The sequence below is a fragment of the Siphateles boraxobius genome, unplaced genomic scaffold, assembly GCF_051911475.1.
Source record: "Siphateles boraxobius isolate OS27281-9 unplaced genomic scaffold, OSU_SipBor_1 6, whole genome shotgun sequence".
Classification (NCBI taxonomy): Eukaryota; Metazoa; Chordata; class Actinopteri; order Cypriniformes; family Leuciscidae; genus Siphateles; species Siphateles boraxobius.
In genome coordinates, this window is record NW_027509186.1 from 2,093,949 (window position 1) to 2,121,654 (window position 27,706).

Consider the following 27,706-nt stretch of genomic DNA (forward strand, 5'->3'; position numbering starts at 1 on the left):
CACTCTAGGTAACAGCCAGCGAGTGTACTGACACCTAGCGATTAGAAAATATACACGCACCATATTCTCTCTGAAGCAAGATTCTTCCGAAATAAATAGGAGCGTTTCGTTTTCAATCTTTTCTCTAAGGGTTCGAACCTGAGAGCTCGTGCTTTCAAAGAAGGTCCCAGTTTCAATTCACTCGAACATCCAGAGCACATCAAGGGCACGCGCCGTGCACAAAAAGAGAAGTCTGAAGGACGGGGTGAGGAGAGGTGGTGACATGGAGCTCAATTTCAATGGCACCCAGAAAATCTTGCCGTGACCCGGATTCGAACCGGGGTTGCTGCGGCCACAACGCAGAGTACTAACCACTATACGATCACTGCGAGCTACCAGTCTACCTGACGTGTTCTTGAATACAAAGGGGCCTTGTCATCTTTAGCTTGCAGACAAAACTGTTTCTTACCAACATAACTCTTTTCAAGGGTAATCCTGTAACAGTGACTCTGGAGAAGAAGTCACTGAAAAGAAAAGGATTCTGTTTTTCCTTTTATAAAGTTTAAGCTAGGCCTCCAGAAGGTTACAAACTAAAGCAGGCGCATGCTGTCAACGTAGTCGGTAGGATTCGAACCTGCGCGGGGAGACCCCAATGGATTTCTAGTCCATCGCCTTAACCACTCGGCCACGACTACAAGCTGGCTGAAAGGGGCATGTCGTTTGTCGATTGGTGCCTTGCAGCGTCGCTGCCGGAGGCCATTGTAGATCAGCAAGAACTCAACAACAAAACGTACCGCTCCACAAAAAGACGCTCGTTCGCCCGAACAGGGACTTGAACCCTGGACCCTCAGATTAAAAGTCTGATGCTCTACCGACTGAGCTATCCGGGCTCTTGCTCGAGAAGTGTGCGTGCTGCGTCGGAACGCACAGCAAAATGAATCGTATTGGCGCAGAAAAAAGAGTGTCCTCCAATGCATTGCGTTTCCTTCTTCGAAGATTCAGAATGGCCGTCAAAACGTCTGCTATGTCAAAATATATTTGCAAATTAGTGGGAATGCAGCCTAGTAGACGGATGATAATAGTAATTAAAGGAAAATAATTCTAGGAAAAAGAACAAAAACTCACTGCTACTTGTCTGGAAAGCCTCTTCACACGCTTCAATGCTGTTGACTTGCCGCGCTCCTATCGTTATTGTAAACTTGTGTCAAAGGCGCAGTTGTTTGTAGCAAATAGCAAGCCCGCGGCACTCTAGGTAACAGCCAGCGAGTGTACTGACACCTAGCGATTAGAAAATATACACGCACCATATTCTCTCTGAAGCAAGATTCTTCCGAAATAAATAGGAGCGTTTCGTTTTCATTCTTTTCTCTTAAGGATTCGAACCTGAGAGCTCGTGCTTTCAAAGAAGGTCCCAGTTTCAATTCACTCGAACATCCAGAGCACATCAAGGGCATGCGCCGTGCACAAATAGAGAAGTCTGAAGGACGGGTGGTGACATGGAGCTCAATTTCAATGGCACCCAGAACATCTTGCCGTGATCCGGATTCGAACCGGGGTTGCTGCGGCCACAACGCAGAGTACTAACCACTATACGATCACGGCGAGCTACAGGTCTACCCGACGTGTCCCTGAATACAAAGGGGCCTTGTCATCTTTAGCTTGCAGACAAAACTGTTTCTTACCAACATAACTCTTTTCAAGGGTAATCCTGTAACAGTGACTTTTTTTCCTTTTATAAAGTTTAAGCTAGGCCTCCAGAAGGTTACAAACTAAAGCAGGCGCATGCTGTCAACGTAGTCGGTAGTCGTAGTAGTCAACGTACACTCTTCCTCCAGTCATCCAGGGTCAGTCCTGAGGCTGGACAGTACCACCGCCCCTTCAGCTGGGTGTGTCCAGTTCTTTTATTTTTGTCCTGGCCACACCCCTTGCAGGTGTAGTGGTAACTTTCTTTTGTCAGTCTCTTCCGTGGCGGTTCCCCCCTTGACGCTAGGTCCTCCTCCTCCTGGGCAGCTTTATTCAGCCTCCAGGCACGTTGCCTTGGCTGGGATGGAAGGCACTCTGGAGGAGCTTGCTGCAATGGAGGAGCATGGGTATATGGAGGAGCATGCAGATATGGAGGCGCATGCGGATATGGAGGAGTATGGGTAAATGGAGGAGCATGGGTAAATGGAGGAGCATGGGTAAATGGAGGAGCATCGGTAAATGGAGGAGAATACGGAAATGGAGGAGCATGCAGAAATGGAGGAGCTTGCTGGAATGGAGGAGCATGCAGAAATGGAGGAGCTTGCTGGAATGGAGGAGCTGGCCCAAATTGTGGAGGGAACTGGGGAGGTGGAGATGGCGGAGAGAACACAGGCTTACTTGCTGCTAGAGTGCGCTGGCGGGGGAAAGCTTCCCCCTCGTGGTTTTCAGGCTCCTCAAATGTCATCGCTTCATGTGCATGTTGCACAGGGGCAGCTGGAAGTGTGTTCATTGCAGGGAGAGGCTCCTTGGCCAGGTGCAGCTGTTTGGGAAGTACAGTGCCTTGCAGCAGCATGTCCCTGTCCTTCCTTTTATCCCTCCTAAGCAGCCTACAAGACAAACATTAATTATTTTATACATGTAAGCCTATCCTCCCTCTCTAAGGTTATTACATACTTTCTAACAAGCATGCAGGTGGAGGTTTTTCTTGAGGTTAAATCTTTATATACTGTCTTGACTGTATGGGAAAGGTAAATGAAATAACACATACCATGAAGAGACTGTGGTGTTGTTAACCGGCACCAGAACCAGGTTTGTCTGGTCCAGGACAACCCTGCTGTCCTCCAGCAGCTGTCTGATGTGGCTGTAGACGCTGACAATGGACTGAGGGATGGGCATGGTTTTCCCCTTTGTGTCCTTTGGCCTGTTGCGTGACTGCTCAAACTCTTTGGCAAGTCTGAGGCAAACACACTCACTGACCCTGTATACTTCGGGGTCCTGGCTGCTTGGCCGTGAGTCATGTTTTGTCTGTGGGAGAGAAGGATGATATGATCTGGACTGTGAACAAGGATGTAAAGTGATGAACCACCAAGTTACAATGTCAATAGGGATTGCAATAAAATAATTTACACTTAATAAATACTTTTCACAGTGACACGTGCTGTCTCTTAATCAATGATTTGTATTGAACCAAAATGATAGCAAATTGTGGTCAAGCACCTCTCTGCCGCCTGCTGTCCAGGAGCAGAGCCACTCGGCTTCCTGGGTGCTCTCCACGGTCCTCCTGACGCACATGCTTTTTTCCTTAGCCTTCTGGGTGTACCTGAACGGTGAAAGAGACATCCATATGCTTCATTCATTCCATGGAATTTATGTTTAATTTTGGTGTACAAAATAATTACTATTTTGTACTTTGAAGGTTTCTTGTCCATGGCATGGAGAGCTGTGTACAGGTGGACTATGTCCGCCTCCTCCTTGGCTGACAAGGCGGTGATGGTACGATTCAAGCCAACTAAGTAGGCTGCAAGGGCATCAACTGCCTCCCATCCCACAACGCCCCTCGAGTCACATTGGCTGGTCTGAAAAGTGATAAGTGAAGAAAAAAAAACAAGCAAATAAATGTAAACTCTTGTTTCTAATATGTGAGTAATGCTGATTTTACATTCATGTATGTTATTAAAATGTAACCACATTAACTGCAGTTAAATATTGTGTTTTTGAGTAAGGTGTTACAGAAAGTGTTATTGACCTCTGTGACGAGGGGTCCGGGTTCAGTGTCACCCGCCACGGCACTTGGGGGATCACCAGCCCCTATCTCCGCTGACTGGCAGACAATGTCAAGCATGCTGATGGTGTCATCTGGCTCATCCTCCTCCTCAAGCACCTACGAGGGGATTTCAGAGACCTGCAATGGAGCCAGCAGGTCACCTCTGTTGGTCTGGGCCAATAAATATTCCACTGCCATGCGCTCGCCTGTAACCAGTATAAAACACAAAGATGAAGAAAGCACATACATACACACATCCATCTCCTACATGAATAGCACAATCTTCGCACCCAAGAAATGCATGTCCTCTGAGTAGGGGGGTGCCTAAGAAAAAGAGGAGGAGGGCATGTAATACTCTGGTCAACCAGTGTTGCTCTGAGATCTCTCTTACCAGTAGGTTTTCCGGGTGGGGTGATCTCTGGCACCAGAGCACAACCATGGACACGCTGGCTTAAGTTATTAAGGTGGGACATCAAGCGAACATCAAAGCTTCTTAGGGTTGAGGCCCCCTCCACATCTACTGCCTCCTTGGCCCGGCCCATGTTCCATCTTGATGCCCCCTCCAGCATGTACATTTGCATGTGTACAGCATTGCACTGCCAGCCTAAGAAACAAAATACTCTGTTTTTTATTGTTCATTATTATCAACCATTATTGTAAAGTGAATACATATGAATACCCGACAGTGGAAATTGTGTTATTTTGAATAATTACAACACATAACAGAAAATAACATTTAAAAAATACATACAATACAGTATGTCTTGATGCAAATGTACCTGGAATAAAAGCACACTGATGTCGGTGAAAACTCTCCAGGGAGGAGGACCCCCTACCACACCTAAGGATGTCCAGCTCTTTGCCGCCCTTCTGGAGTGTCCGCACCTTTGTGTACAGTGCAACACCTGCAGGGTCTTGGAGGCACTCCAGGTGCTTCTGCTGCACTTACCACACATGGCGCATGCTGTCATGGCTCACCAGACGCAGCCCTGTGGTGTCTGTCAGCTCCCACACTGATTCCAGCAGCCCTGAAATCATGCTCCTTATCTCCTCTACTCCACGCGTCCTCCTCCTGCAGTGTCTCTTTAGTTCCCCTGGGCTGATGGTGGCCACGAGCTGTTCTTCAGTGGGAGCATGTCCGCTGTGGCTGCTCTTCCACTCCGCTCTCTTGGCGTCCTTCAGGCGTTGCACATCCTCCTGGTCCCATTCAAAAATGCAGGAGGAAAGCTTGGCACAAAAGGTGCCATAGAGAGGGTGGTGTTCTGTAGTGAGCCCGCAGTTAAAGCGTCTCATGAAATGGAAGCTGTCTAAGCGCACTGCAGACTTCCATGGGTGAAAGAGCTTAGCCACTGAAGACACACCTCTGAAAAACAACCATTCTTAATAACATAGACCACAACACCTGTACTTACACCATGATTAAGTAAACTCTGTGTGTGTGTGTGTGTGTGTGTGTGTGTGTGTGTGTGTGTGTGTGTGTGTGAGAGAGAGAGAGAGAGAGAGAGAGACAGAGAGTGTGTGTGTGTGTGTGAGAGAGAGAGAGAGAGAGAGAGAGAGAGAGTGAGTGAGAGTGAGAGAGTGAGTGAGAGTGAGAGAGAGTGAGTGAGAGAGAGAGAGAGAGAGAGTGAGTGAGAGAGAGTGAGTGAGTGTGAGAGTGAGTGAGTGAGTGAGTGAGTGAGTGAGTGAGTGAGTGAGAGTGAGTGAGAGAGTGAGAAAGTTTTTCACCCACCTGACTGGCTGCAGCAATCCCGGTCGACATAGATGACCTCAGGTTCAGCTTGGCCCGCATTCTTGTACCGAGTGACGATGCCTTGGCACAACTCTTCCAACCCTGCACCTTCACCCGTCGTCAGAACAGAGTTCAACACCTGGCCAAACTCATTGCCGATGTTTGACATCCATGCAGCACTGTCCCCGCTCCCGCCAGCCAGCTTTTTGGTGATCTTTAAAACAAACACAAGCAATGTCCAATTTCCAATTTCCTGTTTTGTTGTAATTATACATGTTCTATTTGATATACTTTTTTACTGTTGAAACCCTAACCTTCTTTGTTGAATCCATTTTAAGAATTCTACCATAGGTAGAAGTGATCACTCCCTTCATCTCATCCACATGGCTGAGGATTTCGTTGGAGTGGACCGTCTCGAACCATTGAGCAAGTGGAAGGGGCCTGAAGGGTGGTGGAGGAAGATATACAGCTGCAGAGGGGACGAAGGTAGCCATCTTCATGTGATGCTCACAGTCTGAGAGGTAGCGGATAGTCTGCCGTGCCCACTCTTTGCTGTGCGCTTCCTCTATTGCAGACTGGAGGTAGGAGGAACTGTTACCACTGGTCCTTGGCTTCAGGAAAGTCATACATTTCCTGTCCAGAGCCAGCTGTGTTGTGAGGGCAGCGGGGAACAGGCTCCTGTGTGCCACATCCACCTGAGAGAGTATATCCTGGCTCCATGGACAGACTGGCTGAGAGCACTTGCTGCAACGTGGATAGTCCCCTCCCACTAGGTAATAGCGGCTATCTACATCAATCACCTCCCTGACCTTTCTGTAGATCCCTGAGCTGTTCATTTTACGGGAACATTGTGGGCATTTTAAAGGAATCCCCCACATCCTCATTGGTGCCCAGATGAACATCCTCTGCCGGTAGTACCACCCAGGCTCAGGAGGAGATGGTTTGGGCTCCAGTGAGGGGTGAAACCAGCAGGCTTGGATTTTTGGTGTCAGCTGGCCTGTAGGCTCATATAGGCATTTGTCAATCCACACCTGATCTGCTTCCTGTACTACTCTCCGAAACTGCTCAGGAAGAAAACCTTTCCAATTGTTTGAAGTTGGTTTTGGTTTTGAAGTTGGTAAAGTTGCAGTGTGGTGTGGCATGGCAGAGCTACTTAACGGAGGGAGCAGAGATGGCGTTGTCTGTGATGGTAGCACTTTTGTGGTGGTAGTGCTTTTGTAGTGCTTTGGTGGTAGCTTTTGCGGTCATGGCATTATGAATGCTGCATAGTGAACCAGTTGGATATGGTTCAAAAGACCAACAGTACCCTGCACCTTGGCCCCACAGGTGTCACACATCTCCTCCGTGTGGTGGTCAGACAGGTGCTCTGAAAATTTCTCTGCCTCCACAAGCTGGTTGCACTTGTACCACTGCACTCCCTGTCCTGCCACTGATGCTCCTGTGTCTGTGTCTCCTCTCCCTGCCTCTGTGTCTCCTCTCCCTGCCTCTGTGTCTCCTCTCCCTGTCTCTGTGTTATCTCGGACTCTCCCTGCCTTTGTGTTGTCTCGGACTCTCCCTGCCTTTGTGTCTCCTCTCCCTGCCTCTGTGTTGTCTCGGACTCTCCCTGCCTCCGTGTCGTCTCGGACTCTCCCTGCCTCCCTGTCGTCTCGGACTCTCCCTGCCTCCGTGTCGTCTCGGACTCTCCCTGCCTCCGTGTCGTCTCGGACTCTCCCTGCCTCGGTGTTGTCTCGGACTCTCCCTGCCTCCATGTCGTCTCGGACTCTCCCTGCCTCCGTGTTGTCTCGGACTCTCCCTGCCTCCGTGTCGCCTCGGACTCTCCCTACCTCCGTGTTGTCTCGGACTCTCCCTGCCTCCGTGTCGTCTCGGACTCTCCCTGCCTCCGTGTCTCCTCTACATGTCTCCATGCCTCCTCTCCCTAACTCCGTGCTGACTCGCCCTGCTTCCGTCTCAACTCCTCCTGCCTCACTGGACCCAGCACCTGATGACATATCTGCTGGCTTGGTGGGGGGGGGGGGGGAATTACAAAAAGAGGGACATGCTACATGCAACTAAGAATCCTACACTACTAGTTTTATCCAGAATTGTACAGATACATATTGTTCAATAAATAAATCCACATGCTACAGTGACTCATCATGACTTAAAATAGAATAATGAATAGAATAATGTTTATTCAGACATGCTACTAGAAAACAACTAGAAAAAAGACAAAAAAAGCAGACAGGCTTTGAAAACATTAGGCATTACTGCAAAATCACTGAAGCTCACCAGAGGAAAAAACAAACAAACAAACAATCAATTAGTAAAAAATAGTAAATTTCACCTACCTTGTGGAACCCACAAGAGCACTGAAGGCTTCTCCCAAACAGATCCTTATTAGAATGGCTCTGCAGGGGGCAAGCATCAATTTTCTCCAATGCCTTTTTCCATTTCTTGGCCCCTGGCCGTTTGCCAGTTGAAAAGTGGTATTGGCCATGGGCATATTTTAAGCAGATGTCCCTCCAGTAACTATCTGGCTTTCCTGTCTTAGTCATCTGCAAACATTAAATATAAAACAGGTTAATGTCAAGCTAGGCTATGTGTGTAGACAGACAGACAAACAGAGGAAATTATACATGTCAAATACATACATACATACATACATACATACATACATTCATACATACATAACATAAATACATGTAAAAAAAATTCATTCATATTAAAAAAAATAAAACTGGCAGAAAATTCAAATTTTAGGACTTTATATACTTATTAGAGTGTTGTGTATGTAAAGCAATTACATGTACACATTTCAAGAATGTAATTAACCCTTTTTTTTGGTGAATCAGTTATTTTTCCCCATGAAAATTCCTGGGTAACGTAATGAATTTTTAAATTAATTACATTGCTACCATTGTTGGCATATACAAATGTACTGATATCCATAATTGGAGCTCAACAAACAATTAGTGCTTGGAAAACTACATTTTAATAATAATTAATATAATCAATTTGGGATTTCATATAGACATGGGCTCATTTTTGGCTGCTGATAGCTCAAAATTTAGAACCAAATAAAAAAAAAAAGCTGGGAAATGTTTACAAATGTTTTCCAATAAAGTAAATAAGACTTGTTTTATCCTTAACTCAACAAAAAAAAAAATGAATTGTGTAATCTAACACACAAATACGGGTTAAATTAATTTCCTGTGTCATTGTTAGCCGGAATGACATACTGTTAGACGGAAGGACATTCTGCAATATTTTTCAGGATTACCATGAAAACCAGCCTCGGTATCATTTTTCTTTCCAACACTTAAACTTGAAACAAAGTAAGAAATACTAAAACTTTTTTTAAATCGTTAAAAACGTGTCAATCAACATTTGTTTATGTAAATTGGTTAATTCAGCCAACACTTAAATGCAACAGCATTTCATACATTTTGTGATAAAACTAGTGCTGTGCGTTAAACGCGTTATTAACGGCGTTAACGCAAACACATTTTAACGGCGTCAATTTTTTTATCGTGAGATTAACGCTCTTTTTGGCCTAGCAAACTTTGTATTTTTTTCACATGCTGTTGCAACAGCTAGTAACGTTAGAAAAACTACAACATCACACCGGATAGCTAGACCGGAAACAAAACAACAGGCACGCCGCACGTACTTGTTTGGGCTTGCGCGCCGGCCAAAGAGTAGTAGGCTAACGTTACGTTTTGAGTGGATGGCGCGAGCGCGAGACGCCGATCTAGAGACGTGCACTCTCAACGCAATGGAGTGCGGCGCGGGACTAGATTTGATGGCCGAGTGCGAGGGTGGGCTCGAGCGGTAATGCACTCACTCTGTGAGCTAGCTAGAAATATCTATGAATAAAACATAAAAACTTATACATTTTTATTCATATGTTGCAGAAAAGCAACTCGAACAACTAAAACAAAATAGAAACGATTTACAGGCCAGAGTTTCTTTTTATAACATGTTTGCAGCGTTGAGCGATGTAGCCAATCACAGACATATGTGTTGATTTTGAACGCAATGGGCAATCAGAAGCATTTAAAATAGACTCCCCTCACCGCTCAAAGCAGACTTTTTGTTCAGTGCTGAATTCTGTATGCTGGCAAATCCTCTAATTATAACAAACAAAGTGTATATATTATGGAAGATGCATTGTGCAGTCAGCTTCATTGATAATAACAGATGTGTGAGATTGCGATGAACTAATGTCAGCTTTTTAGGAATTATTAAGGGAGCGCACTTTGCGCTCATTCAGTCATGCCAAACCATGCACTCAGTAGCCTGCTTGCTTTTATGTTATAACAGTGGTTTGTGTGTTAATGCTTTAATAACAAATAATTTATCCGGAGCATTTATGCTGATGTGTATGGTGGCGACACGTAGGCGAAAGTATTTGGAGGTAGCCTACAAAAAAAGAGTCTATTTGCGGGCGGGAGCGGGACAAAAATGTTGCGGGCGGGAGAAAGTAACATAGAAAGTAGTTGAGAACGTCAGTTATAACGACTCACGTATTAAAAAATGTACGGGTTTAAATCGGGCTCGGGCTCATAATTACAGTTTATGTGTCGGGCCGGGCCGGGCTCGGACAGAATGCGCACGGGCTCGGGTCGGGCTTGATTTTTTGGGCCCGATCTAAGCTCTACAATGGATGACTTCAGACAGAAGCACATGGATACCACAGCTAAGAACAAACTTACTGCTGATCCACTTTTCCATGTTGATAAGAGCATTAAAATTAGAAAAAATAATGAGACAAATAGAAATCAAGGGACATTTAGAATAGATAAAAATGTGCGATTAATCGCGAGTTAACTATGGCATTAATGCGATTAATCGCGATTAAATATTTTAATCGTTTGACAGCACTAGATAAAACATTAACATATTTTATAAATACAGCTATAAATGCTTTATTCTTGATTTAAAAGCATTTCTATAATGTTAAAAATTGTATTTTCATACTTTTACATTATTTATCAATTTATCATTTCTAAATGAAGTATTGCATTATTTACAAACCAGTTATGTAGGAACTGTCAGTGGTTCATAAGATCACTTAGAAAGTGTATGTAAATGATTAATAAACTATTGAAATGTATATTCATACATATGATTATTTAGACATAGTAATAGTTACTTAGTGTGTTAGTAAATGCTTTATTTACATGTATTTCTACTGTAATTTAGGGTTAATTCAAGTTGTTATAAAGCATTTAGTAGTGGTCAGTTAACTATTTTGTGAGCTCATCTAAAGTGAGGACTAGTTATGCCTCGTAAAGCATATAAAGGAGATTTAAAGACTCAGTTATCTTCTAAACAGAATGAGGAAACAAACACAACACAGTGATTCAGAACATAGAAATATGACATAGAACTGAGCCTTTAAATCTCCTTTATATGCTTTACGAGGCATAACTAATAAACAAATAAATTAGTTATTATTGGTCTTCTGATTCTGTCATATCACCAATATCCGCACCATAGCCACCACACAGTGCTAGTATGTAGCCTAGCTGCTACAGCGAGTATTGAACAGCAACGCTATTTGTCCTCACAACACAGCTGGCTCTGGACAGGAAATGTATGACTTTAGACGCTAACTGCTATAAATATTAGCATGATATAACCCAAGTTTCCAAACCTTTTTCCCGTGTTTTGTGTTGATGTGTTTGTGTTGATTTTGTGTTTGTGTTGTAGAAAAAATGGCCGCCACTCTAAAGCGATAACCGCGCCTCCTCTCGCGTCACGTGACCTAGACTGTTTGGACCTGTGTTCGGACCTCGTTTGAAATTCTTTGATCTCGTTAGGAATGAGTAAAAAAATTTTACAAGTAAAAAGAAAACAAACAAACAGAACTGAACTATATACAACCCATCAACCTAGAACAAATAAAATAGTTTGTGTATATGTTGTGGGCAGCACAATGAATCACAATCAAATTGAATAAAAAAAATTTATAAAAAATAAAAAAATCAAATAAAAAATAGTGCAATTATTTCGGTATTAGTTTTGCAAAACAACTAAATATTTTACTATAATAAAAACAAAATCTTCACAACATAAAATACAATGATGTACTATTTTCTCATCATTCTAAGCCACTGCTCTTTGGTTAGGGTCTCCCTGTTTGGGCAGTAAATTCTGCCTTTGAACTGGCTATGGCCAGTGTCTGTGGTGCGTGGCTCTCCACATTTAGTGCATCTGTTGGCTGTGACTGTTCTAGTGTATTTACGCTTTTCCTTTTGTGGAGTGTCTTGCATTTGACAAGGGCCAGTTGTGCTCTCAGAATGTGGTGTGCAAACTCTACTGGGTGCAGTGGTCTGGGGTGGCGGCAGAAGCAGAATGCTACTTGCTGTAGTGGTTGGTGGCACTATTAGTGGCATGTAAAAAACTCCTGGCTGAGCTGTATGTTGTTTTGTCTGTATGGTTCTCAGCTCAGCTCTATCTTTGACAACTAGCTTGGTTTTTGCCAACCCAGCCGTGTCAGGTGGCATGTTGTAAGTGTGTTCATGCATGTGTGGTGTGACTTGAGTGGGCCTAGTGTTTACTGGGAGTAGTGGTTCACTGGCAACAGGGCGTTCATCAGGCAGTACCAACCCTTGCATCAGAATTGCAACTTCTTGTGCCTTGAATCTTTTGTTTTGCCACTGTATCAACGTGGTCTGATTTACAGTAACAAGTTGCAGAGTTGTATCTTTCATAATAATGCCGTTGATTAAAATGAGCTGTCAAATCTTTTTATAATCATTTAGAATTAGTGACCATCTTGAAAGGGTTTGGTGTCCAATTTTCTTGGGGCTATTATGAATGTTTCACAATGTGATAAATATTGTTTCTTCAAGACGGCTGCAGTTTGGCCACTGAGCAGCTGAACCAGTAGAAACAAGTACACACCTTTTTGTGCTTTCAACTCCTGCAAATACAGCCTTCTTTTTCGGAGACCTAAACCGACCAGTGAGCAGTCTCTCCTGATGTCAGGCAGCGTAAGAAATCCGGTCCTTATCGTGTTGCTCCAAGTTCTGCCAAAGACCCACAATGGTGCTGGCCTGCTGATTGGTAAGAGTGAGGCCTTTTTCATTTCTTAGCTCCACCAAGTATTCCGCAAGCTCATCAACACAATCTATTCCTGCCAAACTCTGTTCATCCACGGCCTAGGAGGAAGTATTACATTAGATTTGAAGTATTTCAAGAAGGTCAAACATCAATAAATATAAAGCATACTGGTATTTCTCTTACAACTTGCTCTGAAGATGTAGATTGTCCAGGTAACCCAGACGGGACCCCCAGCAGGTGAATGGACTGGACAGGAGGAGCAGACGCATGTTGGACCCCCAGCAGGTGAGTGGACTGGACAGGAGGAGCAGATGCATGTTGGACCCCCAGCAGGTGAGTGGACTGGACAGGAGGAGCAGACCCATGTTGGACCCCCAGCAGGTGAGCGGACTGGACAGGAGGAGCAGACGCATGTTGGACCCCCAGCAGGTGAGTGGACTGGACAGGAGGAGCGGGTGCAGACGGGACCCCCAGCAGGTGAGTGGACTGGACAGGAGAAGCGGGTGCAGATGGGACCCCCAGCAGGTGAGTGGACTGGACAGGAGGAGCAGACGCATGTTGGACCCCCAGCAGGTGAGTGGACTGGACAGGAGGAGCGGCTGCAGATGGGACCCCCAGCAGGTGAGTGGACTGGACAGGAGGAGCAGACGCATGTTGGACCCCCAGCAGGTGAGTGGACTGGACAGGAGGAGCAGATGCATGTTGGACCCCCAGCAGGTGAGTGGACTGGACAGGAGGAGCAGACGCATGTTGGACCCCCAGCAGGTGAGTGGACTGGACAGGAGGAGCAGACGCATGTTGGACCCCCAGCAGGTGAGTGGACTGGACAGGAGGAGCAGAAGCATGTTGGACCCCCAGCAGGTGAGTGGACTGGACAGGAGGAGCAGACGCATGTTGGACCCCCAGCAGGTGAGTGGACTGGACAGGAGGAGCAGATGCATGTTGGACCCCCAGCAGGTGAGTGGACTGGACAGGAGGAGCAGACGCATGTTGGACCCCCAGCAGGTGAGTGGACTGGACAGGAGGAGCAGATGCATGTTGGACCCCCAGCAGGTGAGTGGACTGGACTGGAGGAGCAGACGCATGTTGGACCCCCAGCAGGTGAGTGGACTGGAGGAGCAGACGCATGTTGGACCCCCAGCAGGTGAGTGGACTGCACAGGAGGAGCAGACGCATGTTGGACCCCCAGCAGGTGAGTGGACTGGACAGGAGGAGCAGACGCATGTTGGACCCCCAGCAGGTGAGTGGACTGGACAGGAGGAGCGGGTGCAGATGGGACCCCCAGCAGGTGAGTGGACTGGGCAGGAGGAGCGGACTGACCAGAAAGCTCAGGAGCACAAGAAGCAGGTAGCACTGAGATCATATCAGATGTGTCCAAAAGTAAATCGGCAAGAGTGACCTCAATATGTTCAAGTTCTTCAAAGCCCTCATCAGTCTCTACTGGCTCTTCCAACTGCTCCAGCAATGTATTTGCCTCCTCGGAGTCTGGCGCCATACACTGTAGAGGTTCATTGTTCTGCCTCAACAGGTACTGCACTCCGATCAGCTCACCTGAAAATGCAAAACCAATATTAAAAAAAAAAAAAAAAACTACATAGAAACATAGAAAGAACTATGAGCATAAACATACAATATTAAATACAAATACCTGTGTACTTTGCGGGTGGTGTAAAAGAAGGAATCAGCTTCCTGCCAAAAACCTTCTCATAATCTTTATTCACGCTGTGAACCAGCTCGCCCGAGTATGTGCGCAGGCCCGAGGTCTCTGCCTCCAGAGCAGCTGCTGCCCTGTTGTGGTTCCAGCGATGTAGCCCATCTAGTAGGTAGATCTGGAAGTTGAGCGAGTTTGCACTGTTTCCTAAAGTAAATACAAAAAAACGGCAAAAAGGAATAAGGTCAAGTATTTCTGTTAAACATAAACATTATTGAGTTGGACGTACCTGGAATGAACCGGTTTAAGTGACAGTGGAATGACTCCAAAGATGTAGAACCTCTGGCACAGCGCAGTGTCTGCAGTTGCACTCCTCCCTTGGTGATGGTGCCAGTCTGTGTGTACAGCGCCACACCAGGTGGGTCCTGAATGCACTTAACATGTCTCTTCTGAACACGCCAGATGTGCTGCATTCTGATGGGGTCCAGAAGAGGAACACCAAGGGCATCCTTACCCTTGTCACTGATGAGCTCACTGATGAGCTGATCCAAAAGCCGGATGGTTTGGTCTTCTCCACGAGTCCTCCTCCTGCAGTGCAGCTCTAACTCTTCTTTTTTTATGTGCCGATCTAGCTGCTTCTCCGTCAGAGCCATCAGGCCTTGCTCTTTTAGCTGTGCTCTTTTTGCCTCTCTCAACTTGTTGACATCAGCAGCATCCCACTCAAAAATACATGCTGATATGCGAGCCATGAAAGTGGGATAGAGCTGGTGTGCATCAGTGGTGCATCCCACAGCCAGGCGTCGCATATAGTGCCAGATGTCGAGGCGAACAATCAAGTTAGGCCATCCAGCAAATCTGGCCTTCAGCTTGGTCTCACCCACATCCTTGCAGCAGCCACAGTCCACATAGAGAGCAACAGGAGGGTCTACACCTGCAGCTTTATACCTGCGAGAAATAATTATCAAAAATAATTAAAGAATTTCATCATCAAACAACAGTAAATTACAAATGCAAATTGTAAATAGTAAATTCTAGACAAGTTAAATTACATGTAAGTGAAAATGTATTACAGGTAACATACTCTACCAAGCCAGCTGCCATAAGATCCAAACCTGGTCCCTCACCAGCAGTCAAGACACTGATGAGCACTTGACCCATCTCGTTACCAACGGATGTCAGCCACTGTGCAGTGCCTTTTGCCGGTCCTGAGAGCTTTTTGGTGATCTAAAACAAACATATATATTAAACCAATAGTAGCAACACCTTCAATGGTTCTATTGCATTAATATAGAGCTTATGCGTGTAATGTCATAAAAAAAATTAGTGGTTATCTCTGCAATGTTATTCTTGTTTTAATCTTTGAATTGTCCCTCAATTTGACATTCCATCTTATGTTATTGTTTAAGTTGTTCATTCATTTGAGGTTCCATTTCTATTTAGATTTAAATATAAATAGAATTTGCATAACCTCAATACTATAATAATTAAAGATGTACCTTTCTGGTGGAATCCAGTTTTAAGAAGGATCCATAAGTGGAGGTGATACTAGCCTTGATATCCTCCAGCCTGAACAGGATGTCTTGGCTGTACACCACTGAAAGCCACTTATAGCTGGGAATTGCCACAGGTTGGGGAGGCTCTTCAAATGTTGGTGGCATCAGGCAACTTTTGCTGGTAAAAGAAGCACACTCGCTGGTATACCGCGCAACCCTTTTCAGCCACTCTTCACTGTGGTTCTCTTTCAATTGGCCAATCAGTCGGACAGGGCCATTCCCCAGACCACGTTCCCGTAGGAGGCGTATCACCCTGATGTCACAGGCATATCTGTAATAAGAAATAAATTAAATATACATGGATAAGCAACTGACAAAAATCACACAATAATGTAACATACCGGCGGGTAAGAATGACCCTAAACTCAGAACGATGGGCCATGTCCAGCTGCTCAAGTATTTCCCTATTCCAAGACAGGTAGCTGCGGCGGCACTTGGAGCAAATCAGAGTCTCTGTGACCAGGTTGTAAAAGCGGTCAATGTCAAGGACCTGACGCACCCGTCTGTGAAGACCTCCACTAGTCAGAGGGCTTTTACAGGCTTGGTCCGCGCACAGCAGCCTGACTTTCCACAGCCTATACGGCATCCACAGCAGTAAGGGATGGGCAAAAAATCTGGCTGATGTTGGTGCCTGGTGGTAAATAAGGGATGGCTGTGGAGGGAAATACCACAACTGGAGATGGTCCTGGAGCTCCAAATTCCCACGAGCACCAACTCTGAACAATCCTGTGGAGACCCGTTGGTGATCCTCCTGGGGCATGGTTTTAGGCCACAGGAGAGGAACTGCAGCAGAGTGCTCAGGCTGGAATGCGCTCTGTAGACAGAAAAGGACAGGTCAAATAAAGACAAAAAAATACTAACCAAACATAGTAACAAGTGCAATGTTTTACCACATTCACTCCTAAACTCTGCCCCTCCACTGGCCGATGCCGTTGTTTTGGAGGCGGTAATGGAGGAGCAAGAAAAAATTATTCTGCACTTGGAGGCTGTGGTGGAGAGATGGTTTGAGGAGGACCACCTGCTAGCACTGGAGCCTCACACACACGGGCAGCTGCATTTGTAGCAGTGGTTGAATGAGTCTAAAAATACAAGGTATAAAAAAATTGTATCATTGGAATTTTTTTTGTAGCAAAGAAATAATAATTATTCATTACTTACATGAGCTTTCCGTCCAACATGTAAATTTGGCTTTGCACCCTCCACATGCTTTCCACCAAATCTGGACTTATTAAACTTTAAAGAGAGAAGTATTAATATGACAACTGTGAACCATTTTAAAACACATGCCATCATATGTACCGAGGAAAGGGTGAGCTTGGGCCTTTTCACCAAACTTGCGGGTGTAGTGTCAGCTGTGGGACGTTCTACTGGAGCAATGGTTGGGAGCTGAAATATGACAAGAATATATAAATAAAATATTTCCGTTATGAATTCTCTCTCACATAAAGCTATAAAATCTACCTACCATTAAGGAGCTACATTGACCACTAGTTGATTGGTCTGCACTGCTTGTGGGTCTAGATGAGGCTGTAGGCTCTTGCTGCTGCATAACAAAAATGTATTAAACAGTGCATATATACAGTATGAAATACAGTATGAAAGACTTAGAAAGATGATGGACAAAATCACCAGTGATTTAAAGAAAGCACAATACTACTGTTCTATTCTATGTTAATAGTATAAACAATAATGTATAAGAACCCCTTTCATGCAAATGACGTGACAAATTTAGATGTGGGTTTTTTATTCAGTTATTAGTGATGTAGTTAGTTTCAACCTTATGACCTTCTTTTACCTACTACGCAATTTCCTCTGCTGTGGAACAGACCTGTTGCCAAACCACCCCAGATAGAAACAACAGAAATTGTCCAAGAATACATTAATGTTAAGAAATACCACATCTTTATATTGTGTGCACACTGCATCAACTGTAGTTAAACTGAAAGAGCCCAAATTAGCCTACCTTATGAGGATGAAATCCACACAAACACATCTGTGGCTGGGAGAAAAGCGTTAGCTATCCTCTCAGCTGAAGAGGGCACTTCTCTATCTGTAAACAAAACAAAAGATGCCACTTATATTTATTTGAACAAGTTCTTGTTTTATGCTCATACTGTACATACTGAAAATATAATATGTGTACTACTCAAAATTAATATATATATATATATATATATATATATATATATTCCTTTTGATACTTTTTCTACATACCTTCTGATACAGACTGTACCACTTATTTTGCCTTGGAGCAGGTCGGTTACCTGCATCTGATGGCCAGACACCAGTGGAGGCAAAAGACCTAAAGCGCGAGACCCACTCAGTATCATCCATAGCCTTGTGGCTTTTGGATTGTTGTTTGGACATTTTCTGTTTGAAAATAAGTTTCGTTACTGACAAAAATGTACAATTGCCAAGCTCGATGATAACGTTAGCTATAGCTAACGTAACGTTAGCTAACATTACCTATACAAAAAAAATAAGTTTTGCTTGCTGACTGAAGTTACACAAAGTCAGACAAAATCGAAAAAAACTATTTACATTACAAATTGAGCTTTGACAATTATACCCTATTACTTACAATTACAGCTAACGTTAACTTACCTGATCGTTTTAAGGAGCAATCTTGCTATTCCTAAAATACAGAAAATGTTTATTAACAATAAATACAATAACTATAAATAACATAACGTTACCTGAGCGGAATATAAATTACAGCGGTGAAGCATTTATGCTCAACGTGCGGTGATTGGTGTATGAAAAATGGACATTGCCATTTCATTGGACGGCCAAAAAAGAGAATATTAGCGGAGATTGGATGGAATCTGCTCAAACTCAAAGATGGACAAAAATGGACTATGTGCGGTGATTTGTCTTTGAAAAATGGACCTTGACATTTCATTGGACGGCCAAAAATGGAGTTCGTAACGTAATTGGTTTTGTAAAAGATGGAGCTCGACATTGTATTGGATAGACTTTACAGACGCACGGTTGTCAGGTACCGCCAACGAGGCACTTGCTGTGCGTTCAGGTCGCAGTCTCCCCTGGAGGCGTGGGTTCGAATCCCACTTCTGACAAACCTAACCTTTGGCTGCGGGCTCAAGCTAGAGTCTTTAACCCTCTGGCAAGTTTATCCAGAAATGCAGTAATGTTGACAAAGCACTGCAATTAACCAAACATTAAAGTAACACTGACCTGCAGTACATGACCTTTAAAGTAACACTTTAGTGCAATGTATGGGATTCTATGGCACTTGGAATTTCAAGTCATGACATTTCAGAAAAAATGGACATGTTGATTGAATCGGATTCAACTGAATTTCACGAAATAACATGTTGTGATGTTTACCGGAAGAAGATGCAGTAGAATTTCATGGCAAGGATTCTTGGAAATTTCTTGGAATGAAATGTCATGGGTTTGGGGGCATGGGGTGGAGTGTCATGACACAAGATTCAAGGAATGTCATGTAAAACATTACATTAGCATTAACAAGACATGCCATTAGAATGAAAGAATGATATAAGCCTTAACAAAACATTGTAACAACACTGACACATATGACATGAATATGAGAGTAATACTATTACGGCATTTGTTCAACATTAGTCTTAAAAAACACTGGATTTCAATTACAGTGCATATGAAGAAGTGGACAAAGGCATAAAAGGGAATACAGAAAGCAGCTCCTTTATTTACACGGTCCCGTGTATCAAAAAGCACCATTCTGCCCCGTGTGAGGCTCGAACTCACGACCTTCAGATTATGAGACTGACGCGCTGCCTATCTGTGCCAACGAGGCATGTGCTCTGACTCGGGTGAGCGGTGAAGCCCTAGATTCTAGATCATCTGCCATTCCGTGTAGGTGTAAGTGGCCAGCTGACCACTGGGCCTCATGTCAGGATGGCCGAGCGGTCGAAGGCGCTGCGTTCAGGTCGCAGTCTCCCCTGGAGGCGTGGGTTCGAATCCCACTTCTGACAAATCTAACCTTTGGCTGCAGGCTCAAGCTAGAGTCTTTAACCCTCTGGCAAGTTCATGCTAGAATTAACCAAACATTAAAGTAACACTGACCTGCAGTACATGACCTTTATAGTAACACTTTAATGCAATGTATGGGATTCTATGGCACTTGGAATTTCAAGTCATGACATTTCAGAAAAAATTGGACATTTTGATTGAATCGGATTCAACTGAATTACACGAAATAACATGTGATGTTTACCGGAAGAAGATGCAGTAGAATTTCATGGCAAGGATTCTTGGAAATTTCTTGGAATGAAATGTCATGGGTTTGGGGGCATGGGGTGGAGTGTCATGACACAAGATTCAAGGAATGTCATGTAAAACATTACATTAGCATTAACAAGACATGCCATTAGAATGAAAGAATGATATAAGCCTTAACAAAACATTGTAACAACACTGACACATATGACATGAATATGAGAGTAATACTATTACTGCATTTGTTCAACATTGGTCTTAAAAAAACACTGGATTTCAATTACAGTGCATATGAAGAAATGGACAAAGGCATAAAAGGGAATACAGAAAGCAGCTCCTTTATTTACACGGTTCTGTGTATCAAAAAGCACCATTCTGCCCCGTGTGAGGCTCGAACTCACGACCTTCAGATTATGAGACTGACGCGCTGCCTAACTGCGCCAACGTGGCATGTGCTGTGACTCGGGTGAGCGTTGACCCCTAGATTCTAAATCACCTGCCATTCCGTGTAGGTGGAAAAATACTGCTCACCACTGGCTATCATGTCAGGATGGCCGAGCGGTCTAAGGCGCTGCGTTCAGGTCGCAGTCTCCCCTGGAGGCGTGGGTTCAAATTCCACTTCTGACAAACCTAACCTTTGGCTGCGGGCTCAAGCTAGGTTCTTTAACCCTCTGGCAAGTTTATCCAGAAATGCAGTAATGTTGACAAAGCACTGCAATTCAGTTCATGCTAGAATTAACCAAACATTAAAGTAACACTGACCTGCAGTACATGACCTTTATAGTAACACTTTAGTGCAATGTATGGGATTCTATGGCACTTGGAATTTCAAGTCATGACATTTCAGAAAAAATTGACATGTTGATTGAATCGGATTCAACTGAATTTCACGAAATGACATGTTGTGATGTTTACCGGAAGAAGATGCAGTAGAATTTCATGGCAAGGATTCTTGGAAATTTCTTGGAATGAAATGTCATGGGTTTGGGGGCATGGGGTGGAGTGTCATGACACAAGATTCAAGGAATGTCATGTAAAACATTACATTAGCATTAACAAGACATGCCATTAGAATGAAAGAATGATATAAGCCTTAACTAAACATTGTAACAACATTGACACATATGACATGAATATGAGAGTAATACTATTACTGCATTTGTTCAACATTAGTCTTAAAAAAACACTGGATTTCAATTACAGTGCATATAAAGAAATGGACAAAGACATAAAAGGGAATACAGAAAGCAGCTCCTTTATTTACACGGTCCCGTGTATCAAAAAGAACCATTCTGCCCCTTGTGAGGCTCGAACTCACGACCTTCAGATTATGAGACTGACGCGCTGCCTAACTGCGCCAACGAGGCATGTGCTCTGACTCGGGTGAGCGGTGAAGCCCTAGATTCTAGATCATCTGCCATTCCGTGTAGGTGCAAAAATGCTGCTGTCCACTGGGCGTCATGTCAGGATGGCCGAGCGGTCTAAGGCGCTGCGTTCAGGTCGCAGTCTCCCCTGGAGGCGTGGGTTCGAATCCCACTTCTGACAAACCTAACCTTTGGCTGCGGGCTCAAGCTAGAGTCTTTAACCCTCTGGCAAGTTTATCCAGAAATGCAATAATTATGACAAAGCACTGCAATTCAGTTCATGCTAGAATTAACCAAACATTAAAGTAACACTGACCTGCAGTACATGACCTTTATAGTAACACTTTAGTGCAATGTATGGGATTCTATGGCACTTGGAATTTCAAGTCATGACATTTCAGAAAAAATTGACATGTTGATTGAATCGGATTCAACTGAATTTCACGAAATGACATGTTGTGATGTTTACCGGAAGAAGATGCAGTAGAATTTCATGGCAAGGATTCTTGGAAATTTCTTGGAATGAAATGTCATGGGTTTGGGGGCATGGGGTGGAGTGTCATGACACAAGATTCAAGGAATGTCATGTAAAACATTACATTAGCATTAACAAGACATGCCATTAGAATGAAAGAATGATATAAGCCTTAACAAAACATTGTAACAACACTGACACATATGACATGAATATGAGAGTAATACTATTACTGCATTTGTTCAACATTAGTCTTAAAAAAACACTGGATTTCAATTACAGTGCATATGAAGAAATGACTCACGACCGACAGATTATGAGACTGACGCGCTGCCTAACTGCGCCAACGTGGCATGTGCTCTGACTCGGGTGAGCGTTGACCCCTAGATTCTAGATCACCTGCCATTCCGTGTAGGTCCAAAAATGCTGCTCACCACTGACCTTCATGTCAGGATGGCCAAGCGGTCTAAGGCGCTGCGTTCAGGTCGCAGTCACCCCTGGAGGCGTGGTTTCGAAACCCACTTCTGACAAACCTAACCTTTGGCTGCGGGCTCAAGCTAGGTTCTTTAACCCTCTGGCAAGTTTATCCAGAAATGCAGTAATGTTGACAAAGCACTGCAATTCAGTTCATGCTAGAATTAACCAAACATTAAAGTAACACTGACCTGCAGTACATGACCTTTATAGTAACACTTTAGTGCAATGTATGGGATTCTTTGGCACTTGGAATTTCAAGTCATGACATTTCAGAAAAAATGGACATGTTGATTGAATCGGATTCAACTGAATTTCACGAAATGACATGTTGTGATGTTTACCAGAAGAAGATGCAGTAGAATTTCATGGCAAGGATTCTTGGAAATTTCTTGGAATGAAATGTCATGGGTTTGGGGGCATGGGGTGGAGTGTCATGACACAAGATTCAAGGAATGTCATGTAAAACATTACATTAGCATTAACAAGACATGCCATTAGAATGAAAGAATGATATAAGCCTTAACAAAACATTGTAACAACACTGACACATATGACATGAATATGAGAGTAATACTATTACTGCATTTGTTCAACATTAGTCTTAAAAAAACACTGGATTTCAATTACAGTGCATATGAAGAAATGGACAAAGGCATAAAGGGAATACAGAAAGCAGCTCCTTTATTTACACGGTTCTGTGTATCAAAAAGCACCATTCTGCCCCGTGTGAGGCTCGAACTCACGACCTTCAGATTATGAGACTGATGCACTGCCTAACTGTGCCAACGAGGCATGTGCTCTGACTCGGGTGAGCGGTGAAGCCCTAGATTCTAGATCATCTGCCATTCCGTGTAGGTGCAAAAATGCTGCTAACCACTGGCCGTCATGTCAGGATGGCCGAGCGGTCTAAGGCGCTGCGTTCAGGTCGCAGTCTCCCCTGGAGGCGTGGGTTCGAATCCCACTTCTGACAAACCTAACCTTTGGCTGCGGGCTCAAGCTAGGTTCTTTAACCCTCTGGCAAGTTTATCCAGAAATGCAGTAATGTTGACAAAGCACTGCAATTCAGTTCATGCTAGAATTAACCAAAAATTAAAGTAACACTGACCTGCAGTACATGACCTTTACAGTAACACTTTAGTGCAATGTATGGGATTCTATGGCACTTGGAATTTCAAGTCATGACATTTCAGAAAAAATTGACATGTTGATTGAATCGGATTCAACTGAATTTCACGAAATGACATGTTGTGATGTTTACCGGAAGAAGATGCAGTAGAATTTCATGGCAAGGATTCTTGGAAATTTCTTGGAATGAAATGTCATGGGTTTGGGGGCATGGGGTGGAGTGTCATGACACAAGATTCAAGGAATGTCATGTAAAACATTACATTAGCATTAACAAGACATGCCATTAGAATGAAAGAATGATATAAGCCTTAACAAAACATTGTAACAACATTGACACATATGACATGAATATGAGAGTAATACTATTACTGCATTTGTTCAACATTAGTCTTAAAAAAACACTGGATTTCAATTACAGTGCATATGAAGAAATGGACAAAGACATAAAAGGGAATACAGAAAGCAGCTCCTTTATTTACACGGTTCCGTGTATCAAAAAGAACCATTCTGCCCCTTGTGAGGCTCGAACTCACGACCTTCAGATTATGAGACTGACGCGCTGCCTAACTGCGCCAACGAGGCATGTGCTCTGACTCTGGTGAGCGGTGAAGCCCTAGATTCTATTTCATCTGCCATTCCGTGTAGGTGCAAAAATGCTGCTGTCCACTGGCCGTCATGTCAGGATGGCCGAGCGGTCTAAGGCGCTGCGTTCAGGTCGCAGTCTCCCCTGGAGGCGTGGGTTCGAAATCCACTTCTGAAAAACCTAACCTTTGGCTGCGGGCTCAAGCTAGAGTCTTTAACCCTCTGGCAAGTTTATCCAGAAATGCAGTAATGTTGACAAAGCACTGCAATTCAGTTCATGCTATAATTAACCAAACATTAAAGTAACACTGACCTGCAGTACATGACCTTTATAGTAACACTTTAGTGCAATGTATGGGATTCTATGGCACTTGGAATTTCAAGTCATGACATTTCAGAAAAAATGGACATGTTGATTGAATCGGATTCAACTGAATTTCACGAAATGACATGTGTTTGTTTACCAGAAGAAGATGCAGTAGAATTTCATGGCAAGGATTCTTGGAAATTTCTTGGAATGAAATGTCATGGGTTTGGGGGCATGGGGTGGAGTGTCATGACACAAGATTCAAGGAATGCAGTAGATGCAGTAGAATTTCATGGCAAGGATTCTTGGAAATTTCTTGGAATGAAATGTCATGGGTTTGGGGGCATGGGGTGGAGTGTCATGACACAAGATTCAAGGAATGTCATGTAAAACATTACATTAGCATTAACAAGACATGCCATTAGAATGAAAGAATGATATAAGCCTTAACAAAACATTGTGACAACACTGACACATATGACATGAATATGAGAGTAATACTATTACTGCATTTGTTCAACATTAGTCTTAAAAAAACACTGGATTTCAATTACAGTGCATATGAAGAAATGGACAAAGGCATAAAAGGGAATACAGAAAGCAGCTCCTTTATTTACACGGTTCCGTGTATCAAAAAGCACCATTCTGACCCGTGTGAGGCTCGAACTCACGACCTTCAGATTATGAGACTGACGCGCTGCCTAACTGCGCCAACGAGGCATGTGCTCCGACTCGGGTGAGCGGTGAAGCCCTAGATTCTAGATCATCTGCCATTCCGTGTAGGTGGAAGTGGCCAGCTGACCACTGGCCGTCATGTCAGGATGGCCGAGCGGTCTAAGGCGCTGCGTTCAAGCTGGGGAACAATAGTCCAACAAAGGTGGGGAAGAAGGGAAGAAAAGGGGAAGGAAGAAAAAGAGAGGGGGAAGAAGAGAAAGAAAAAACGAAGAAAAGAAAGGCTGAAATTTGATGTTCAAAGATATGCCTTCATTAGCATAGATCTTATGATACATTTTCCGGTTTCTTCGTGTGTGAAAATCACGCATTTATATCACACTGTTTTCTATTGCAGGTGTGCACCAAGACCGGGGTTCGAATCCAGCTAAAGACAACTTTTTGTAATATTTATTATTTGAATAAATAATCATTATTTTTGATTGCATACTGTTCCCGTTTTAATAAAATATACATATTTAATTTGTTTGTTGTTTTTTTTGATATTCTATCATGAAAAATAATGTTATTTGCATTATTATGCAATGAACAAAGATGCAAATCATTAATTAGTAACTTATATGCTGTAAAATGTTTCACAAGAATAACAAAATGTACAAATTATATTTTTTATATACAAATGTTATATTGTTGCAGTGTACTGATAAAATATTGTTATAATAAAGTAAAAGTAAATAAGCTAAATTTTTTAATGCATACTGTTCCAGTGTTTATAAAATATACATATGTAATTTGTTTGTTGTTTTTTGATATTCTTTCATTAAAAAAAAAATGTTATTTGCATTATTATGCAACGAACAAAGATGCAACCCATTAAATAGTAACTAATATGAAGAATGTCTGTCACAAGAATAACAAAATGGACAAATTATCTTTTTAAATACAAATGTTATATTGGTGCAGTGTACTGATGAAATATTGTGTTATATGAAAGTAAAAGTAAATAAGCAAATTCTTTTTGAATGCATACTGTTCCAGTGTTAATAAAATATACATATGTAATTTGTTTGTTGTGTTTCTTTGATATTCTTTCATAAAAATATATAATTGCCAATGGAACAGTGTTATTATTTAGTAGTTGTTGTATTATTATTGATCTGATTAAGTATTTTTTTAGGTTACATTCAAACAAGACACTTGCAAATCTGTTATTTGTAATGAACAAAGATGCAACCCATTAAATAGTAACTAATATGCTGAAAATGTCAATCACAAGAATAACAAAATGTATAAATTATATTTTTTATATACAAATGTTATATTGTTGCAGTGTTCTGATGAACTAGTGTTATATGAAAGTCAAAGTCAAAAAGAAATCACTTGCCAATTTGTTTTTATTTTCCAATCATGCCAACAGAACAGTAATGAATATTAAAATGTTAAATACTGGTAACATGTTTTAAAAATAAATAAATAAAATGAAGAGTTAAATAGGTTTTCAAAAACAAGAAATAAAAAGTTAAAATGTTAAATAACGTTAAAAAAAACAATTAAATAATATTCAACATGTATTAACTATTTAAACAACTGTTTACACTATATACATGATGCTATATACATGAAAATATATACATTATTTGGAAATGGTTCTCCGCATTTCCTCCAACCACACCTCTTTTGAAACAGTCTCAGTCTGTGGGCAGTACACCCTGCCCCTGTACTGGCTATGTCCTGTAGCACTTGTTTTAAATTGCCCACATTTTTTGCAAGTGTTGGCCTCTACGGTTCTCCTGTAGGGTCTCTTGGGCATGGCGTCTGGATTGGCAGCTGGTGAAGCGGGTAAGCGGGTGCCCTGTACAGCTGTTGGCTGTAACAGTGGCTGTACCATTTGCATCCCCTGGGCCATTGGGATGCCCTGGATCATTTGCACTCCCTGGAACATTGGCACACCCTGGAACATTGGCACAGCCTGGAACATGGGCACACCCTGGAAACCTGGTGCTGATGGTATAAGTATATTTGGTACCATCTGCAGTGATGCTCCAGATGCAGATGGTGTCAGCAACGTCTGACTCTGCGCTGGTGCCTTGGGTCTGAGAGGGGGTCGCCCAACAGAAGTCTGCCTCTGCTTTGCCTGACCAGCTGTACTCTCTGGTAGCTTGTACTGGTGCTGCTCCCCTGGTTGTTCTGGCTCAGTCCGTAGACGTTTGGCTACCTGGAGAGGCTCATGAGCTTCAGGGAGGGGCTGAGGCAACTGAATGCCCTGAAGCAGCACAGACAGCTCCTGCTTTTTCTGTCTTTTGTTATACCACTGAATCAGGGTGTTCTGGTTAACCTCCACCAGCTGCATGGATGTTCCTCCCATCACCAAGCTGTTGCCCAGTACAAGCTGCCTTATCCTGCCATAGTCTTGCAGGATCAGAGACCATCTTGACAGGGCTCCCTTGCCTTTTCTTTTGGGGCTTGGGTGGACAGTGCAAAGTCTGATGAAGATGGTCTCCACCAGACGGCAACAGTCAGGCCACTGAGCAGGTGCGCTGCTTGCACCCAGCACACATCTGGTGGTGCTCTCTACACCAGGGTGAGTGGGCTTCTTCGGGACCTTGAAGCGTCCACTCAGCAGTCTCTTTCGGCATCGACTGTCATACACCACCCGTTCCTTGTCCCGGTCATCCAGGTTCTGCCAAAGAGCAATTATGGTGTTGGCTTCCTGGTTGGTCAGGCTGAGGGCTGTGTGGTCCCGGAGATCCACCAGATATTCTGCCAGCTGGTCCACATGTTGATAACCCGG

The 27,706-nt window shown here is 43.4% G+C and overlaps 12 non-coding genes across 12 annotated transcripts; 4 read left to right on the forward strand and 8 right to left on the reverse strand.

Moving 5' to 3' along the window:
- Positions 1 to 592: 592 nt before the first annotated feature.
- Positions 593 to 674, reverse strand: trnas-aga (transfer RNA serine (anticodon AGA)). The gene has a single exon. It is a non-coding gene; the product is annotated as a tRNA-Ser (tRNA).
- A 122-nt stretch (positions 675 to 796) lies between these two features.
- Positions 797 to 869, reverse strand: trnak-uuu (transfer RNA lysine (anticodon UUU)). Its single transcript has one exon. It is a non-coding gene; the product is annotated as a tRNA-Lys (tRNA).
- Positions 870 to 19,414: 18,545 nt separating this feature from the next.
- On the reverse strand, positions 19,415 to 19,488 carry trnam-cau (transfer RNA methionine (anticodon CAU)). The gene has a single exon. It is a non-coding gene; the product is annotated as a tRNA-Met (tRNA).
- A 95-nt stretch (positions 19,489 to 19,583) lies between these two features.
- On the forward strand, positions 19,584 to 19,666 carry trnal-cag (transfer RNA leucine (anticodon CAG)). The gene has a single exon. It is a non-coding gene; the product is annotated as a tRNA-Leu (tRNA).
- A 620-nt stretch (positions 19,667 to 20,286) lies between these two features.
- On the reverse strand, positions 20,287 to 20,360 carry trnam-cau (transfer RNA methionine (anticodon CAU)). The gene has a single exon. It is a non-coding gene; the product is annotated as a tRNA-Met (tRNA).
- A 94-nt stretch (positions 20,361 to 20,454) lies between these two features.
- Positions 20,455 to 20,537, forward strand: trnal-cag (transfer RNA leucine (anticodon CAG)). Its single transcript has one exon. It is a non-coding gene; the product is annotated as a tRNA-Leu (tRNA).
- A 666-nt stretch (positions 20,538 to 21,203) lies between these two features.
- On the reverse strand, positions 21,204 to 21,277 carry trnam-cau (transfer RNA methionine (anticodon CAU)). The gene has a single exon. It is a non-coding gene; the product is annotated as a tRNA-Met (tRNA).
- A 95-nt stretch (positions 21,278 to 21,372) lies between these two features.
- trnal-cag (transfer RNA leucine (anticodon CAG)) lies at positions 21,373 to 21,455 on the forward strand. The gene has a single exon. It is a non-coding gene; the product is annotated as a tRNA-Leu (tRNA).
- A 1,489-nt stretch (positions 21,456 to 22,944) lies between these two features.
- Positions 22,945 to 23,018, reverse strand: trnam-cau (transfer RNA methionine (anticodon CAU)). Its single transcript has one exon. It is a non-coding gene; the product is annotated as a tRNA-Met (tRNA).
- Positions 23,019 to 23,113: 95 nt separating this feature from the next.
- On the forward strand, positions 23,114 to 23,196 carry trnal-cag (transfer RNA leucine (anticodon CAG)). Its single transcript has one exon. It is a non-coding gene; the product is annotated as a tRNA-Leu (tRNA).
- Positions 23,197 to 23,862: 666 nt separating this feature from the next.
- On the reverse strand, positions 23,863 to 23,936 carry trnam-cau (transfer RNA methionine (anticodon CAU)). The gene has a single exon. It is a non-coding gene; the product is annotated as a tRNA-Met (tRNA).
- Positions 23,937 to 24,889: 953 nt separating this feature from the next.
- On the reverse strand, positions 24,890 to 24,963 carry trnam-cau (transfer RNA methionine (anticodon CAU)). Its single transcript has one exon. It is a non-coding gene; the product is annotated as a tRNA-Met (tRNA).
- Positions 24,964 to 27,706: the final 2,743 nt, after the last annotated feature.